The sequence below is a fragment of the Rattus norvegicus genome, chromosome 19 (genome assembly GCF_021556685.1).
Source record: "Rattus norvegicus strain SHRSP/BbbUtx chromosome 19, alternate assembly SHRSP_T2T, whole genome shotgun sequence".
Classification (NCBI taxonomy): Eukaryota; Metazoa; Chordata; class Mammalia; order Rodentia; family Muridae; genus Rattus; species Rattus norvegicus.
The window spans coordinates 56,386,413-56,402,794 of NC_141552.1; positions in this window are offsets into that span (position 1 = coordinate 56,386,413).

Sequence of the window (16,382 nt, forward strand, 5' to 3'; positions counted from 1 at the left end):
ATTTAAAACGTTTACTTATGTTTTGTTGTTTGTGCATATATGGTTTCAGGACTGAGGACCCTGCCCTGGACGACCAACAAGGGAGCTTATCACTGAGAGAGAGGCTAATTCGTATTTTCCCTGTAGTCAGCAGCTGCCTGTAGCTCTTTGTCTAAGGGTAGAATCCTGTGAAATACCCCCCCAATGTGGTACTCTGACTCTTACCATAAAAACATAACCCAACAGGTTCTAGTTAAATATATGTGTGCGTATTCGTATGCGTATACATGTGCTCACATATACATTTGTAACAGATGTAATGTTAAAAGACTCAGTTTGACAGAGTGGGCACTGGGGGGATATGAAGGAGGGTAGCTGGGAAGGGCAGGATGGAGGAGAAGGAAGGGAGAGCGATGCAATTGCATTTCAGTTAAAACGTTTTACAAATAAAAAGGTATAACATGGGAAAATGGATTTTTAATCCCCTTTTATTGTACTGTGTGCATTAGTGTTGGCATGTACATATGTCGGTATTACATGCATGCAGGGACCTGGAGAGGGCAGAAGAGGGCTACAGATCCACTGAAACTGGCATGACAGATGGTTGTGAAATGCCACGTGGATGCTGGAAATCACACTCTTGACGCCTCTGTAAGAGCAGCCAGTGCTCTTAGCGACTGAAACATCTCTCTAGCCTTTTCATTTCGGATACAATTTTAGTCAAGTAAAAGTTCTCCATATTCTTCCACACTGATATGCTTTACATTGGGCTTACGTGACTTTCCAATCCTGTTGAAAAGACCAGGGTCTCATCCCTCAGCATTAGCAATGTCAGTGTAGACCACATAGGACCCAATGAAAATACAGTCTTTGGTACTTCTAGAACTATATAGGCTATAGTGTGAGCAGCTCTATATACCTATGGGCTTCTGTAAGAGGAGCAGCATGGCCACCTCTACATAAACGTCAGGGGCCATGCAGCTGCAAAGGCATGTCCTGCAGGAGGACCTAATCGAGGACCACCTGAGAAACCTAGGATTTCTGATGTAGACAATGCCAGCCAGTCGAGACCTGTGGTTTAGAAGAGATGCTTTCTTGGGACCAATGGGACACTGGTAGAAGGTATTGAAGGAGCTCATAGCTGCTTTCAGAAGCACTTGCTACTGCATGTCTCGTCGACTCCTGAAGTTCGTGCAGTTGCTCCCGGGCCACCCCAAGGGCAAGTAGGGTTAGGCAGCTAGCGGCCCAGGCACAGGCCATAGACTTCCCTGGAAAACTACTGCGTTCTTTTATAGTTTTACGTTTGTGGCTATTTGAGTAGTCTCAGTTTGTATGTCTGGTCGTCTAAGCTAGCCACATAAGGTGCTTAAATGTCTTAATAATTTCATAACTAAAATTTGAAATTCTGTAATGGGTTCTGCCCTGGAATTATATGGTGACTGTACTGCTAGACACTTGTATTCAAATTTTTACACTAAACAGGAAGGAATGAAATTCTTATAGTCTAAGAAGGGTAAATTGTACCCCAGTAGCATCTCAGATGGATTCCCCAGCCCCTTCACGTAACACTTAGCATCCTACCTGTTTGCCTTTTAGATTGATGTCTATAGACTGGACACTATCTTAACACCAGGAGGCCTGCTTCTGAGTAGGGAGAAGCTTTCCAATGTTTCGCCAAAGCCCTGGGAATACAGAAGTCCATAAGAGAGCAGTCTTCTGTCTGTATGTAAATAATTTTCTGTGAAAGAAAGCCAAACAATATCAATTTACTTTAGGGTTATATCAACACACCAATATCCAATTTCCTTGTGCTAACTGATCCAAAAGGGGGCAGGCTGTATCATTTGGGAACTGTCTGTCTCTTGCTGAAGTGGTAAGAAAAAACTGTTGTTAAATTAAGAATGAGAATTTTCAGAAAGGCCATGGTGAACGTTCATCACCCTTAGATGCAGAATGCCTTAGGCTTTCTCTGAAGGGTGTATTTGGGGAAATGATATCTAAATTCGATGATAGTCTCTCTAAGTACATGCAAAACAGTTCATCTTCAATAAAAAGACCCAGGATCACTCTGCAGTGAAGTTACAATAGGCAGAGCTGGGAACACAGACCACTGTTGCTTTCCTTTCCTGGAAACCTACCTGTGTGCTTCCCCTGAACTCAAGGATGAGCTTGCTGGCCACATTCCGCTTACCTCTCACAGTCGGACAATCATGAATTACCATATCATGATACAAGCCTAGAACTGACACCGCTTTTGGATATGACTCTCTTTTAATCCACAGACAGGTTACGCTGCACACCACGAGAAGCAAAGGGGTGGCTAGTTCTGTATGTGCCGTCAAAGCACCCCACCCCAAAGTAGTGGGTGGGACAGGAGACAAGGTTCATAAAGACAAAAGGCAAAGTAACATCAGTGAGGCTTTAATTTGGCCATTGCTGGTACTTTGCTTCACAATATTATGTTAATATATGTCTCTCTGTTCAAATCAGAACAGTTCTTTTGATGTTGTCTTTGAATTCAGAAATATTTACTATTCATCATCAGACACAGACATATGAAACACTGCCTATTGCATGACTATCTCTTAAGGGCAGCAGTGGTAGTCGAATAGTCCAAGCACGTGATGGAGTGGCTACCCGAGACGAGAGAAGCCTAATACAAATAAAGAAGGTGAGTAAAAATGCAGCCTTGGGACCAGGGAAGCTTCAGGAAGGCAGACAGATAGGTGTGGGGGCGGGGCGGGAAGGGTCAAGATTGATTGTCAGTTGTGGGCTCAAGATTCAGCTTTCGGATCACTGGAGTGTGAAGGTGGGTCACTGATGGTTGGATCAAGCAAAGATGTGATAACCAGAGGCTCTGTAGCTAAAGTCTCATTCCTCCTCAGAGGAAAAGTAAACAAAGTTAGCACAAGGAACATAGCAGCCAGAGGACAAAGGCTAAGTAACTAGGGTTTCTGTAGGAAAGTTAAGGGGTTTGGAGGCAATGTACACTTCGGGGACTCTACAGCTATTGCTAAGTCCAGGTTATCAAGAGGAGCTGATATGCCCTGAGAAAGTCTAGTTACTAATTTTAGAAAAAAGAGTGAGAGAGTGCAGTTAGGTGTATAGGAGACAGAAACTCGGGTTAACTTACATTGGGAACATTAATAACACGATGCCTTGTGTATCTCTGTTGCTTGATACTTTTAAGTCGGGATTTACTGCTTAATAAAGCTCTGAAATCAAATCCCTTTCCTATGGAACTTCTCTCTTATTGTAGAACAAACAAGTCCAGAATTTAACGGATTACTCGGAAGCCCTTGGTTGGTGAGTTCGCACATGTGTCTGGGGCAGCTGTCTTGTTGGCTGGAAATTAGAAGATCTGGGATGGTCTCGACTTGGATGGGAAAGTTCTCCACGTGCCTGTATCATAGAATGTTCTTATGGGGATCATAAGCAAGGCACTACAAAATTTTTTCAAAGTCATTTGCATCTGATTTGCTGCTTTTGCATTGGTTAATGCCACAGGAGGCTCGATTGCCATTGGTGGCAGATTTATCTTCTGGCCTTATGCTACAGAAAAGAAACTCACAGTAAGTTGATGTGAAACAAAATGGAATTTATTAAGCAAGGTGGGCTTGACCCTGGAAGAAGATAGATTCCCAAGGCTTAGAGAGGGACAGAGACTCACAACCGCCACTCACAACTGTCTATAACTCCAGTTCTAGGATATCTGACACCTTCTAGCTTCTGTGGGCATCAGCACACAGACACACATGTAGGCAAATACTCAGACACACACAAATAATAATAAAAACATTTTAACAACAGAGGGATATATCCTCATGTGGGCACTAAGGAAGATGCATGCCTACATGTCTTAACAATAGTTATAGATGCGATTTTGTTACTTTTGAAATTATACTGTTCAAAGAATATGATTTATGGCTCTGAATTTAAAAAGTGAGTGAAGTGTTAAAATTAAGTGAAAAGAAGGTAAAGCCATTTTATTCTTATCTTTATTAAAGAAAGAACATTACATATTACAAAAAGAAAGAAATGCCAGGGAGATTTAAAGTCAAAGGTCACAGAGTTTAAGACATGTGCAGTACGGTCTCTGCACAGGCTGTGTTTGTGGTGGTTTGGTCTCTTGGGTTGAAATTCTTGGGACACTCGGCCACCAAGGGACAGAAAGCAGAGCAAGGATTCAGGAGCTTTTTCTGTTCCCAAGTCCCATTCCTTCTCCCTGTGTTCTATCCTTCCTCGGGAAGCCACTGCAGAAGAGCTCGGATGACTAATTCACCCACAGAGATAATCAGTCCATACCTAATTTTTCATTGTGAATTGTAGAAAATTTTGAAATCCTGAAAGGTATATAATTCACCACATTTCAGTATCTAGAACAAAATAGCCAACCATCTTCCTCCCCTGTCATTTTCTCTAATTATATATTGCACATTTTCTCAATTATCACACGGCACGTACTTTCATAAGTGAGAATGCTCTTAAGCACCCTGCTTCTTTTAAGCCTGTACAACTCTCTGACTTACTGTTTTGCTGTATTAATTTAAAACATTTTCTAATTATGAAACCTTTCCGATATACAAGATTGCATCCCGAGGAAAGCTCATTTAACTGGAAATTAGCGGGTCAATCATTCTGAAGTCTCGCATTGCCTCTGCCCAAAGTTCTTTTGTGGAACATTTGTTCTAGTCCCTACTCTCAATCACAGAAACAGAGTGCCCTCTCCAACCATTAGTACTTGCCTGTTTTATTGTATTTAGATGATAAGAACGAAGGCAATTACTTATACAGACCAGAGTCAGGAAGTCGACCTGCAAGATGACCTAACACAGGGCTGGGCATTAGACAAGTTCCATATAAATATTCGTTCTTTTTTTTTTTTTTTTTCGGAGCTGGGGACTGCCATATAAATATTCGTAAAAGGCTTAGATCTGTGTTTGCATTAACCCACGTGACCACTCATGGTTGTATTTAATGTTCATGGTTATGGTTTCTTTCCCCCCTCTTTTCTCCCTCCTTCCCTCTGTTCATTTCCTTTCTCTGTGTTATTCTTTTGTTTCTCCTATCAGTGTCTAGTTTCACATTCTATTTTATAATTACTATGTTCACAGTTCTTTCAGAGAACGCTTTGGGGAATTGCCCTAAATTAAGCAAACTAAATTACTAGTTTCCAGGTCTTCAGATCCCCACAATTGTACTCACTAATGCAGTGGGAAAGGAAAACCAAGATCCCAAGACAAAGGCAGGTCTGCACCAACCTTTCAACATTTTTAAGTGTGTTCATTCTCTTACGACTGCATCTCTCCTGATTACTGAAGATTTTTCTATTTCTTCTCAAATGTCAAAGGTAAAGTTTGCCCAGATTAATCTTAAAAGTCTGCTGTATCTGGCGGTGATACACTAACTAGGACCCCCTGTCAGTTGTCCTCTCATCCTGCGGCTGTGCTGGCTCTGTCGGGGAGATGGGAGAGTTTCTCCCACCTTGATAAGAAGCCGTAATTGTTTGTTTTTGATCAAGAGTGGCGCCAAACACCAACGTGACTGTGTGTGGAAGACAAATGTGTTCACCCCTCACTTTGTTTTATTGGCAACAATTAAGTTGATTTAAAAATAAATCTATGCCGCCCCTGTGTGCACACCATACTCCGACATTCGTAATTGCTCCCCGTGTGTAATGGCCTAGATGTTAATTTTAGATAGTTGGGATGGCAAGCCATATATTTTTAAACCATGGAGTCATTTTTAATTAATGTCTATTTGTTTTAATTCTGAAGCTCTGTTGAAATAATAATAGAAGTTTAAAGCACAAGCTATGGCAACAAAGATACGTGAATCCATCCTACTGGCTGTAAATTACTTGTGGAATCTTTATGACTTTTTAAACAAAAATTATTATTAATAAACAGAATATTATTTAAAGCATTTTTATTAAATTTGCCTCTGGCTTCTTCCCACAAGAGGCCAATGTTGCAGTTCCATTTCATTTTCTATGAAGGCAAGGGATGGGGTAATTTGAAAACTCAACTCAAAGGGAAAGATGGTTGTGTCACTCATGTATACTAAAGTTCTACTTGAGATCTGTAGCCATTAATTAAAACGTGACCCATCGGGATGCTTCCGGCGCTTTGTTCCGCTATAATGAGCTGCCCCGTTCCGCGCAGTCACACACAGAGCAGGTAGATCCGTTGGCATAACCACACAAGAGCCGTACTAAACATGGAGTTAGGGGAAAGGGAGCTGAGAGCATACGTAAGAGCAGGAAGCAGAGCCATGTAAAGAGCACAAAGAGCAGAAAGGAACGTAGACTGAAGGATGCTGGTCCTGGAATGAGAGAAGCCCGGGGTGGGGGTGGGGGGTGTACTGATGCAGTGGAGGTAGCTACGAGAGAGTTGGGAAGACGGGGGGGGGGGGGGGGGGAGATTAAGATAAAAAGGCTTCTGTCTGGTTTTGTTCTGGTGTAACAGGATATCATGTATGCTGGGCTAGGGATTCCCTTGAACTCCTGATCCTTCTACCTCGACTTCCAAAGGGCTTAGATTACAGGCATGCGCTGCCACACTGCTCTCCAAAGAGAGCTTATGGGGACAAAGGGAATGTGGTGATTGCAAAGAGATACAAGCAAGAGCTTTGTAAGTCAGGAAGACTGAGTCACAGAACAACAATGCATGGGGAAATGTTGCCATTCCACACCTTGTTTGGGGCAGGAGAGATGGCTCAGCCTGTGAGAGCCCTGCTGCTCTTGAGGAGGACCTGACAGGTGGCTAACAACTGCCTACAGCTCCAGCTCCAGAAAAATCCAGTGCCTCTGCCCTCCCATGCGCATTCCCACACACCAGCACATGCATCCATCGGCATGAATAAAAATAAAATAAATGTTTTTAAATGTCATGTTTAGTGGTGAACAGAAAACCGTTAAGCAAACTGAAAAATATCAATAAATTAAGGAAGACCCAAAAAAGCACATAAAAAATAGAGGATGTTTTTTAGGTCATAAATGAGGATTTTAAAGGAAATAACAGGGTGAAAATTTAAAAAACTCTATCAAAGTATGACTTACTATATTCAAATATTATATGGAATATATATAACCCAAATGGAAAATACATTTCTGGATCAGGAAAGGGAAGGGAGAACTTCACTGCTTTTTCTTTCTTTTTATTTAAAGATTTATTTATTTATTATATATAAGTACACTGTTGCTGTCTTCAGACACACCAGAAAAGCATATCAGATCTCTTTACAGATGGATGTGAGCCACCATGTGGTTGCTGGGATTTGAGCTCAGAACCTCTGTTAAGAATAGTCAGTGCTCTTAACCACTGAGCCAGCTCACTAGCCCCACTGTTTTTTTTTTTTTTCTTTAGAAAAAATTAATTAAAATATTTAAATGGTCATAACCTTTGGATCATTGAATGCAATGTAGGGGGAGGTGGGGGAAGGGAAGAGGTATAGCACTGTTGCACATGGTAGATTCTGCAGTTTTATAGCATTGGGTCCCTTCTAATATCATGTATAACTTGACTTTAGTTAACCATGCTTTTAATCTGGGTTTCTTCTTAAAAGTTAATACATTTCTAAATTGGATACATTATGCATATATCTTTCCTAGCCTTTATTCTCATATGTGTCTTTTTGTCCCTTCCTGAAAATAGTTTTTTCCCGTATTATATGTCCTTATTACACTTTCTCTTCCCAATTCCTCCTCATTTCCTTCCCATTCAGACCAATCCCCTTTCTGTCTCTCATTAGAACCAAACAACAAAGACATTGTAATATAATATTAATATAACATATACTATAATAATAAGATGAACAAATCAGAATAGTACAAAACAAACAAAAGGGAAAAACGCTCAAGAAAAAGATATGGTGAGACCCACTGTCTTGTACACTCAGGAATCCTATAAAAATGTGAAAACAGAAGCCATAACATATCTGCAAAGGACCTGTACGGTAAAATAAATACATATAAAAAATTAAAAGGTAATTTTTGATAAAAGAAAGAAAAGAAAAAATTAATGAGACACACACACAGAGAGAGAGAGAGAGAGAGAGAGAGAGAGAACCCTGTCATTGTCATGACATTATAAGACAAGACCCCTCCGAAAGGGTGTTGAGGTCATTTACTGTCAGTTGGCCATCTACTGCTAAGCATTCAGCCTATCCTTAAAAGTCCTTTGTTATCTAGTGAGACTCCTTGGAGAAAACTAAATTTCATTTGCAAGTGTTATCAGTTGAAGATAGCATCTGGTTTAGGGATGGGGTTGTATGCCCACTTCTCCCTCCAGCTCTAGGATCCCATCTGCTGTACACCCTTGTAGGCCCTGAGTACGACGTCTCAGTTCCTTGAGTTCCTATCAACATTAGTCCTGTCCTGTTTTGAAGGGCACATTCCTTTAATGTCTTCCAGCCCACCTGGCTCTCCTCCTCTTTATGCCTCCTCTCTGCAGGGTTCCCTGAACCTGGGGGAGGGATTTGATGGAGACATCCTGTTTGGAACTCTGAACTCCAAAGTCTCCCACTTTGTGCATAACATCCATTTGTAGCTCTGTATATCTGTCCCCACCTGCTGCAGAAGGGAGACTTCTGATGGTGACTGACTAAGCAGAATGTCATTAAAAGTCATTTTATTGCTAAATTTGGTTTCTCTTGGACAGATAAACATGGAATGAGTTCCATCTACTGGACTGTTCCTAAAGTCAGATCAGATATTGGTTGTCTCTCACCACCTTTGTGCCACCATTGCATATACTATAGGCAGGATGCCATTGTACATCAAAGGGTTTGTAGAGGGGCTGGTGTTTCTTCTTTGGTAGCATGCACAGCACTTTCTGGTTTCATGGACACTAACCGACCCCTAGGTGTGAGGACTTTAGGTAGGCACCAACATGACTCCTCCTAGTCCAATACGCTGTGGAGGAATTGTCTATAGCAAGAGGAACTTGGCGTCAGTTTGTAGAAAGCAACTTTTATAGTCTCGGCAATGCCCTGGGTTGTTTGGGGGTTTCCATGATACCTTTCTGGCCCCTAACTGAATTACATATAACCATTTCCAATACTGAAGGCTTCATTTCCTAACAAGAGACGTCCAGCTGGGGCTCTGTCTTTCCCATTAGTCAGTGATTTCACTTAGATCACCGTGTGTGTGTGTGTGTGTGTGTGTGTGTGTGTGTGTGTGTGTGTGTATGTGTGTGTGTGTATGTGTGTGTGTTTACCTATATATCTTACTACACATGTACATCTGATAATATATATATTATTAGATTACCATATTGGGTATATTACAAACATATACACATAGGGAGAGACAAATGAAATTAAGGGCCATTTGGGCATGAAAACCTAGTATCTTAAGAAATTTCTACAATATTAGGTTTCCACAAGACCATTCAATGGCTCTTAAGTTTAGGTGTCTTTCTTTATATTCCCTTTCTTATCCCCCTCTTCCCTCCTATCCCTATTTGATATTTCTATTCCACCACCACCCCTTTTCTCTCATCTATCACTATCTATTCTGTTTCCCCTTCCTAGGAAGATCTAGCTGTCCTTTCTAGTCCCTTACTCCATACTTAACCTCTGTGGTTTGGAGCTTACTGATAATTGATAACTGATAACATGCGTTATTTGTCTTTTCAAGTCTGGGTTACCTCTCTCAGGATGATTTTTCTTTCTAGTTCCATCCATTGAGTTTCATGAATCCATTTATTTAAAACAGCTGAGTAGTACTCCATTGTATAAATGTTTATCTGTCCATCTGTTGATAGACATCTAGGTCTATTCAAGTTTCTGTTATTACAAATAAAGCAGCAGTGGACACGGCTGGGCAAGTGTTCCTGTAGGAGCATGAAGTGTCCTTTGGGTACATATCCAAGAGGGGCACAAGTGACATTTGAGGTACATGGATCCCCATCTTCCTGAGGAACCACCACACTGCTTTCTACAGTAGTTGTACGTGTTTGTACTCACACCAGCTATGGAATCCCTTACCTCAAATCTTTGCAAGCATGAGACTGTCATTCGTTTCATGGGCCTTGGCCATTCTACTGGTGTGAAATGAAACCTCAAAGTTGTTTTGATTTTCGTCTCCTTGATGATTAAGAATGTTGAGCACTCCTTTAAGTGTTTCTCAGCCATATTAGATTTCTCTTTTGATAATGCTCTGTTTAGATCTATACCCCAATTTAATAAACTGGTTATTTGTTTTTTGTGATATCCAGGGGATTTTTGTTGTTGTTGTTGTTTTATATTTTTTATATTAGCCCTCTATCAGGTGTGTAGTTGGTAAAATTATTTCCCCATTCTGTGGGTTGCCACTTTTTCCAGAAGATACTGTCCTTTACCATATCAGAGCTTTTCAGTTTCATGAGGTCCCATTTATCAATTGTTGTTCTTAGAATCTGTGCTATCAGTGTTCTGTTCAGAAAGTCTTTTCCTGTGCAAATGAGTTCAACATCTGTCCCTAGCTTGTCTTCTATCAGGTTCAGTATATCTGGTTTGATGTTGATGTCTTTGATCCATTTAGACTTGAATTTTGCACAGGAGGGTAAGAATAGATATATTTGGAATTTTCTACTTGCAGCCACATGGATTGACCAGCACCGTTTGTTGAAGACGCTTTCTTTTTTTCAGTGTTTATTTCTGGTATCTTTATCTTTTAAAAAAAATCAGATGTTCATAGGTGTGTAGATTTATGCCTGAGTCTTCAATTCTATTCCATTGGTCAACATTTTTGCTTTTATACCAATACCATGCTGTTTTTATTACTATAATTACGTAGTGCAACTTAAAATCAGGGATGGTATTATCCCCAGTTCTTTTCTCATCCAGGATTTTTCTAAGCTACCCTGTTGTTGAGTTTGGGTTTTTGGTTTGTTTGTTTGTTTGTTTGTTTGTTTGTTTTGTTCTGTCTTGTTTTCTGTTTCCATAGGAAGATGAAAATTGTCCTTTCAGGCTCCATGAAGAATTGTGCTAGATTTTTGACAGAATCATGGACTTATGTTTAACCCGTATTGGTTTTGTTAGAATGGCCTTCTTTACCTTATTCATTTTATGTATTCCTGAGCATGGAGATCTTTACCTTTTCTGATGCCTTCTTCAGTTTCTTTTCATCAATATTTTAAAGTTTTTATCAAATGAGTCTTACTTGCTTGGTTAGAGTTACCCCAGGATATTTTATATTATTTGAGGCTATTGTGAAGAGTGTTATTTCCATGATTTTCTCAGTCCATTTGTTATTCGTATATAGGAAGACTATTGATTTGAGGACTTAACTATATATTCTTCTAGTTTGATGAAAGTGTTTATTAGCTGTAGGAGTTAATAAAGATGCTTTAACTTCTTGCTTCCCAATCTGTATCTCCTTGATCTCCTCCAGTTGTTTTATTTTTATTAGACTTTAAGTACTATATTGAGATATATTGAGAGTAGACAACCCTGTTTTATTCCTCATTATACTTTTGTTTCTTTTATGAACTTCTGGTTTGTGTACCCTCCTGTTTGGTGCATAGCTATTAAGAATTGCAGTATCCTCATGGTGAATTTTTCCTTGATGAGCATTTGTTCCTTCTGATTAGTTTTAGATTAAATTCCATTCTGTTAGATATTAAATTGGCTGTACCAACTTGCTTCTTAGGTCCATTTGCTTTGAGTGTCTACTTCTGTCCTTTTACGTGTGATGTGAATGTGTGTCCCTTAGATGCAGTAGAAGGATGAATACTGTTTTCACATCCATTCTGTTAGTCTTTTTTTGGGGGAGTGGGGATTGAGACCATTGATGTTGACAGACATCAATTAGTAGTGTTTGTTTATTCCTATCATTACATTATGGTAGTTTGTGTTTTTGAGAGTTTTGTTATTGTTGTCGTCATTGATGATGATGATGGTGGTGGTGGTGGTGGTTGTGGTGGTGATGGTGATGATGATTTGTTGGTCTGGAATTACTTTTTCCTTGTGTTTTCTTTAGTTAGATTGGCTTGTTCAGGATGAAGTTTCCCTTCCAGAGACTTCTGTAGAGTTGGATTTGTATGTATATATTAGTTAAGTTTGACTTTATAATAGAATTCTTTCTTTTTTCCATCTATTGTGATAGAAAGTTTTACTGGTATAGAAGCCTGGGCTGGTAATTGTGGTCTCTTAGAATTTGTAAAATATCTGTCCTGGCTCTTTTGGCTTTCAGAATCTCCACTGAGAGGTGAGGTGTTACAGAGGCCTACCCACAACCTCATCATGAGGTGCAAGCAGAGGAAGGCTCCCAGAAGCCCTCTAGCCACATGGCTCCCTGTAGCATGAGCTACTACAATGTACAAATATATGGTACAGATATGAGAAAGAGAATAGAACAGTTTGAGAATTATGAAGAAAGGTGGAACTGGAGACTCAGGGGTGGAGAGGAATAGCAGTTGTGAGTAGTCTGCCCCACCATCTGTGTCCATAGGGAAGACACAGCCTGTGCTGCCACTCTTAGCCATGTCTGGGTCCATGGTCATCCAGCAGCAGTGGTACATGTCAATGCCCATAGCTCATATTACCACTAAAGATTATGCAGGTGTCCCTGGTCCAGGAAGCCTCTTGGGATTATGCAGATGCCCAAAGGGTGTGCAGAGCTGGTCTCTACCTCACTGGCTTTGGCCTTCTCTCACCATCTGCAGCACTCAGAAATGTAGGTCCAGCCCTGTTGGCAGGATCCCTGATAAGCTGGCCAGGAGGGCATGAACATGGGGGACCTGTACCCACCACTCATCTGTCATGAGATGTTATGGGTGTGGAGTGAGGCCCTCTGCATCCTCACCCCTCTCCAGAGGTAGCCCCAGGATCAAGAGATCTGGAGAGGTAGGCCTGCCCCTCACCAGATGCAGCACTTGGGAAAATCACCTTGCCTGAAGGCAGGGGTGAGTCAGCTCCAAGGATGTCCAAATCCAGCTCCAGCTGCAGCTCTCAGGAGAGCAGACTCTGCACCCAGACTAGAAAGCACAGTAGAGCTGGCACCAGTGGTAAGCATGTGGGTGAGTGGTCCCGAGAATATGAGAAGAAAAGAGCTGACCCTGTACCCTGCCAGATGCAACATTGAGTGAGGTAGCTGGGGCAGTGGTGGAGGGTTCATCCTGATAGTGTGGGTCTGAAAGAGCTAGTGGGCTACCCAACCCGGCTATCCACCCAGGCCCAAGTCCAAGGCTTTGAGTTGGCCCACCCAACATCTGCCTCATCGATGAACTGCTACGCTTATAAAAGGGCTGGTACTACAAATCCAAAGCTTCAGGGTCCCCACGACACAGGGCAACAACAGAATTACCAAGATGAGTCCCAGTGAAGACCAAGTATTGATGGTATAGCAGAAGGAAAAGGTCTCAAACCAGGCTAACGACTCATTGGAATGTCCACTTGCAAGTAAAGGTGTATAAACAAAAGGGTGTACTGTCAGACATGCTGTGGCATACTGTAGCTCCCACAATGAGAATTTTCTATGCCTTGTATTGTTTTGTTAATTTTGCTTGTTCTCTATTCTCTTTGGGGGGGGGTAGCAAGGGCAGAGGGCAGATATGATGAGAAGGGGAGATGAGTGGGATTGTAGAGCATGATGTGAAACTCACAAAGAATCAATAAAATGCCAGAATTTTTTTTAGAGTTAACATTTTCCTTGTCTAAGGTATCTATTTTTTCTATCGTATCTTCAATGCCTGAGAGTCTCTTGTACAATCTCGTATTTTCTTTTGGTGAGGCTTACCTCTGAGGTACCTGTTCACACTCCTAAATTTTTCTTTTCCAGTTTTCCCTCAGTATATGTTCTTTCTTGACCGTATTTCCACTTTGGGGTTTTGATCTGTTTTATTCATTTCCTTTCACTGTTTGCTTGTGTTTTCATAGGTTTTCTTTTTAAAGGAATTACTCTACCTCTTAAGAATCTCTACCATATTCACAAAGGCTACTTGAAGGTCCTTCTCTTGTGCTTTAGCTGTCTTGCAGCACTCAGTGCCTGATGTGGTAGGGTAGTTGGGTTCCAATGGAGACATATTACTCTAGCTGTTTTTGATTATGTTTCTACGCTTGTATCTTGGCTTCTGGGGTTGGGACGACTGTAAATCTAGGTGCTAATTGTTAATCCTGTGATTCACCAGAAACAACGACAACAACATAGACAATTCCACCATGTTGGGCCAAATTTAAAGAAAGCTTTATTAAGTGTTAAATACTGATCAAGAGATGGAATTTGCTCAGGTCCATCCTCTGGAATTTCCAGCTAAGGATGACTTCATGGCATGTATTTCAGGGGCTTCTAAGGACAAAGCTATAGGCCACTGTATTTTCCCATAAGGCTTTGTTATTTTCCAGAACTACAATTCTCAGCATTCTAGGATATTACCTGGTTCCTGGGCAGGTGGGGTTTTCAAGTTACTATCTAACCTTGTCTTTGTTGAGTGGGTACTTTGTTCCTTGATTTCTGTTACCCTCTGTGTATTTTAGAAGAATGTGGTGGCTGTGTGTTGTCTAGTAGGAAATGCTTCTCGGATCTTGCCAGATGTAGTCATTGGGTTTTTTAATACAAGGGGTAACTTAATATTGGGAGCTGACACTTAGAAATGGAGATGGACTAGAAGGGGAAAAGTGAAGAGGTCCACAGGATGAAGGAAAGCAAGTGTATCCTTCACCAGGATCTGCTTGGTTCCCTAGGAATAGCCATACACAGGTAGTCTGCTACAGAGCTTGGCATGCGACTGGGAAATTAGGTTTGGAGGACGAGAAGGAGAGTGGAGATCTTAAGCTTGCTTGCCCATTTCACTGCCCTACTTGCTTCTCTGGCAGGTTTAGCCTGTGGAAATGCCTGCTGTAACTGGGGGCTGATCAAAGAGATGAATGGGGAGAAAGGTTGGAGGAGAAGACCTACACGGTCTGTTGGAGATGGAGGCAGAAAGAAGGGAAAAAGACCATAGCAGATGGTCAGCTACAGACATGGGGGCAAGACTACAGGATTAGATTTAGAAGAAAGGAGGAAGAGGCCTCCTTCCCTGGCCTGTGTGACTCACAGGTTCCCAGGATGTCTGCTGGAGATGAGAGCTGGTACCATGGGATGAGTGATGAGGAAGGTTGGAGAAGTTCTGAGTGATCCACTAGAAATGGGAGCAGAGAGAAAGGCATGTCTGACTCTTCCAGGGTTGCTGCAGGAAGCTGAAACTATCTGCATAGCACAGCAGGATTGCAGCTCCACCGGATGCTCATATATGAAGCTACACGCTCTCTCAACTACTGCTACAGAGAAGATTCTGACACTGGTACACACACACACACACACACACACACACACACACACAAAGACTCACACACACAAACACACACAAAAAGACTCACACACAGATAGGAGCAGGGCCTGTCTTCTTAACTGGGTGGCCAATCACCTTAATGACATTGCTATATTTTAATCACAATCTAAGTGACTAAATGGCAAAGCATTACTAACCATCAGATGTGAGCTTCATAAATTCTGTCAACTTCAGTCCTGGAAAGATCAAGCCAATCCTACATTAATAAAAAATATTTTGATAACTGAGGGGGAAATGCTTTTATCTTTTAAATCAAGTGGCTTTCAAAGGTGCCATGTTTCCTGGAACAAACCCTTACATATTCAGTAGCACTTGTCTTTCTGCCCCCTTTCCATGAAGATAACAAGTATGATAAGTTTTAAAGAAAAAGTGCTCTATGCTTGGATGTAGAAAGATGATATAGCAAGATCGCTGGTTGCTGTCCACCTAAATTAGATGATAAGATGCCACTTCGTTTGGGTTTCATTGCTTTGAAGAGATACCATGACCAGGGCAACTCTTATAAAGGACATTTCATTGAGACTGGCTTACAAATTCAGAGGTTCACTCCATTCTTATTGTCATGATGGGAAGCCTGCCAGCATCCAGGCAAACATAGTACTGGAGGAGCCAAGAGTTCTACCTCTTGATCTGAACGCAGCCAGAAGGACACTGGCTTCTTCAGGCAGTCAAGAGGAGGATCTGATTGCACACTGGGCAGGGCCTGAGAATAGGAGACCTCAGAGTCCACCTGCACAGCGATACATTTTCTCTAACAAGGCCACACCTCCTCCAATAAGACTACATCTTCTAATAGTGCCATTCCCTATGGCCAAGCATTCAAAGACATGCATTTGTGGGGGCCAAACCTATTCAAACTACCACAGACCCTATCACCGAAGATCACAAATGTTGAATACAGGATAGAGTGAAATAGGGTGCTAAGCTCTCTCCCTGCTGGCTAGCATGCACAATGCCAGGAGGTACTATGCAGTTTGCTTGGGAAGAAAGCTCATCAATTGTCTTATCTATGGAACGTGCATGCTGAAATACCCACCTGCTAGCAAGATGTGCCCATAGGTGCAATGGTAGCATGACTGTTTCAGGGGT